At 43.7% G+C, this 3,939-nt stretch overlaps 1 long non-coding RNA gene across 1 annotated transcript; it reads left to right on the top strand.

The window, feature by feature from the left end:
- Nucleotides 1–2,975, top strand: LOC143267280 (uncharacterized). Its single transcript, XR_013042261.1, has 3 exons — nucleotides 1–111; nucleotides 981–1,065; nucleotides 2,837–2,975. It is a non-coding gene; the product is annotated as an uncharacterized LOC143267280 (long non-coding RNA).
- Nucleotides 2,976–3,939: the final 964 nt, after the last annotated feature.

Below are 3,939 nucleotides of genomic sequence, written 5' to 3'. Positions count from 1 at the left end.
CTGGCAGTTCCTCCTGCCCACCGGCAGTCTGAGGCACACCAGGACCCTGGAACTAGTCCACCTGTGACAGCCTCACTTTTCCAACTGGCCGATCAACACTGGCAATGACTGGTAAGTTCCCCTTCTCCTGGTCCATGTAAACGCTTCCCTGGACCCATGGGAATGACCGTTGAGTATCTGCCACCCCTCTGGTGTACTTGGAGGTGGGGGAACACCCAACCATGGCCTTCAAGGCTACAGTTGACCACCTTCATTGTCAGCCACCCTTGGCCATTTCCTACAAGTGAGGCTTTGTCTCTTGAGTGTGGTTTCTTGCCTTTTGGCCCTGCCTGCAAGCCCTGCTACCAGGCAACCACGTGTCTCTCTGGCAGGCTCTAAGCATCCTGTCCTTGCATGATGATGTACAAGACAGCCTGTGCCTTACTCAGGCCTTGGCCCCTGTTCTTTGTGTGATGACACACTGGGCAGCTTGTGCCTTCTTAATCTGATCCTCCATGAATTCCTGGGATGCTGGGGATTCCAGGCCTTTGGATCTTATTTTTCTGCCTCACTTATGGGAACTGTACCTAGCACTATAAGTCCAAACTCTTCCCCAGGATGTCTTTTGGAAAACCTCAGACCTCTATACTTAGCACCCAACCCCAAAGGGCTTCTAAACTTTTCCAGCTTTGCAGTCGGATCTGGTCCCAGTACCCCTTAGATATCTGGCACAGCCATATCTGATGGGAATGGCAAAAGTCATAAGGCCAGCACAGTTGCTTGACAGAGATCCAGCAAAGCTGAGCCACATGATGGCTGCCATGCCACCACTGGTTTTCATCTCCACCTGTTGCATACTTGGGAGACTTTTAATATTTGTACAATTTTGGGATATTAGATTAATGGGAAATTTCTTATGAAGCATTTATGCCTTCTCCTAGGAATACTGCTTCTAAGATTCCCCAGGAAAGTCCTGAACACATTACCCCTTCTGCTTTTAGGGAGACATCCTTATCTACTTGAAGGTCTTCCTTATGCCTTGGAGGTTGCGACACACATAAAGAAGCCAGAGGTCTTTTTATGAGGGTAGGAGACATTCTGAAACATCTGTCCCTGTACTTACACAGGAACAAAATATTCAAACAAAGTAAACTCAAAAAGGTAAACAAGATTCCGGTGGGCTAGAGGAGTTGGCCACAGATCAGATTGCAAGCCCCTTTCCACTATACACTCAGGCGATTACATGGCATATACAGCAATGAAGTTAGATTAGTGGAAGTTACCTCTGTTTTACACAGGGACTTATATCGATGAGCAAAGAATGGAGTAGAAAGATGATAAAAGAATGAGACGTCAGGACCTCCCTTTCTTAGAAAAGTAAGCACATGCAGAGCCACTGTGGTGTCATGTGACCAAGGAACAGCAGAATGTTAGGATTAGACATATAGACAAATTCTATAAAGATATAAACATTGTATTATGCCAGAATTTGAATAATAACTACAGTAGCTTTGGCCTGAAACTTTTCTTGGGCACTCTGCCATTAAGAGTTAATAATACACTGCTTGGACATGGTAATAGCCTGGGCTGGCTTAAAGATTTTGTTTTGATCTAGCATCCTTGAAGCAACCAGAGCTACCAGCCTGAAAACAGGCTGTCATATGCTTCTAGATTCTTAAAAATTGGGTTATAGGGTCAGTGACTAAAAATGATAACTCCATTTATTAATGATGTCAAAACTTGAGGGAAAATGATTGGAAATGATAACTCTCTTCTGTCATAGTTTATTAATGATGACTAAAAGATGAGCAAGAGGAAATGAAACACATGTCCAAAACCAAAAATGATATGATCTATATTTTGGAACAATATGAATCTGTCCCTGCTTACTAAATTCTGTATATATAAAGAAGCACTCTGGCTGCTAGTCAGTCAGGCTGAAAGATTCTCACCCACCATGGCCTGGCTTACCTCCTTCCCTTGCCAATTCCTTACATCCTCTTCTGGGTCCTGCTCACCACTGGGGATGGCTCCCAGCAGATATCAATCCAAATGGTTGCTTACCAGCACCCTATATCCTGATATTTTATGGGACCTTTGCAACTTCTGCTAGTGAAAAGGGGTACCCTATGTCCAAGCTTTCTCATACTTTCTCTCCAAGCCTTCCCTCTGTCCTTTCTTCCTGTTTCTTTACTCAGCTCCTGCAGCTATGAAGCCTGTTAAGGTACATGTCCCCTTTTCACTAAGTAAACTCTCTCAAATAGAAGAAAACAGAACTGGGATCTTATACTTCTAATTCAGCTTCTTTCATTAATCTATGATTAAAAGTTTAATTTGGGCCGGGCGGTGGTGGCACATGCCTTTAATCCCAGCACTCAAGAGGCAGAGGCAGGCGGATCTCTGTGACTTTGAGGCCAGCCTGGTCTACGGAGTGAGATCCAGGAAAGGCACAAAGCTACACATGGAAACCCTGTCTTGAAAAACCAAAACAACAACAACAACAAAAAAAAAAGTTTTATTTTGATATTTATTCTGACAGGAGTGGAATGTAAAGTCCTAGTCTTATGAAAGCTGCTAGCTTATTGTACACTGTTAAGGAATACAAGTTAATAGATAGTCATCTTATAAATGATCAAATTCTTTAATTATTGTTGTGCTAAGTACTAATATAATTAATTATAGGGATAAGCCTTACTTAGCCCCCTGTACATGTTTTCAAAGTTTAAACTTAAAACAAGTAACTAGAAACAAAGTTTGTCTATTCAGATATACCTAATAGATAGACCGTCCTCAAATGCTTCAGAGATCAGAAGAATATGGCATTTTAAATGTCTAATTAAAATGCTTTTCATATTAGAGAGACATGCCAGCTCCTGGCAGCAACCCAAAGCAGATGGAGAGAAGAACCCACATCTGGAAGCTTGCTTCAAATGTGACAATGCCTGCCAATGGGCAAAACTGCCCTTCACATCAACTGCTGCCAAACCCCTGCCCAGACTGGACAACAGGACACTGGGGAATTGATTGCCTCGATCTGCCTAGACAAGGTAGGCTGGTCCCCTCACAAGTTCTGACTCCACAGGAAAATCTGTCAGATCTTCTGAGCCTGGTACCCAAAGACTGATGCTGCCCGAGAAGTCTGTTCCCCAATGACCACAGAGGACGCTGGGGTGGCTGTCCAGGTAGCTGGTAAGTCTCTGCCATTTTTAAATAGATTTGGAAGCTGCTTTGTCTGCACTTCTGCTTACTCAGGTAAAATTTCCTTCTCAGAAGTCTGATGGTATTTGACAACTAGGCTAGATTTAGCCTTGTCAGTTTAACAGCAGCAACCAAGCCTTCAACTGCCTTCTCAGTTCTCTTTGTAAAATTCAGGCCACAGGCCTCTCTCTCCATTAGGATTTTACCACCACTCCAGCTACATGGCCACACATGCGCAGTTCAGCAGCTAAGTAAGGGGTCTTGTGTCTTACATCATCAGTGTGCGCTGGTTACACATGCACAGCACGGTCACACAATCAGTGCATGCATGACAGACTCCTCCTTCTTCCTCTCTGTTCTCTCTTCCCCCCACTATTTCTATCTTTCTCTCTCTCTGCACATGCTTCTTCCCCAGGTCTGGTTCTTTTGTTTCCTCCCCCCCTCCCCCCCAATAAAGCTCTGATACTGGGTTTTGTCGTGGCTTGTTCCTCATGACCTTTCTTCATGGAAACCAGGGCCACTTATCATTTTTAAAACAACACTCTGTCCTAGAGCTACTACAAGGTCTAGACATAGTTTACCTTGTTACCAGACTCAGAAAAGAGATAAACTCACAGAACAGATTTCAATGCAACATTTTACCATTCCTTTATTTTTTCTTGGTCCTAATGGCACCCTTAGGGGAGGGGTTAGAAGGCATATCATCAACAACACAGACACTGGGAATCAGTTGAAGGCAAACAGTAGACACCATTATTCAAT

The sequence above is a fragment of the Peromyscus maniculatus genome, chromosome 9 (assembly GCF_049852395.1).
Source record: "Peromyscus maniculatus bairdii isolate BWxNUB_F1_BW_parent chromosome 9, HU_Pman_BW_mat_3.1, whole genome shotgun sequence".
NCBI classification, from domain to species: Eukaryota; Metazoa; Chordata; class Mammalia; order Rodentia; family Cricetidae; genus Peromyscus; species Peromyscus maniculatus.
Note: the sequence above shows the minus strand (reverse complement) of the source record. Positions and strands in the feature narration are given on the sequence as shown.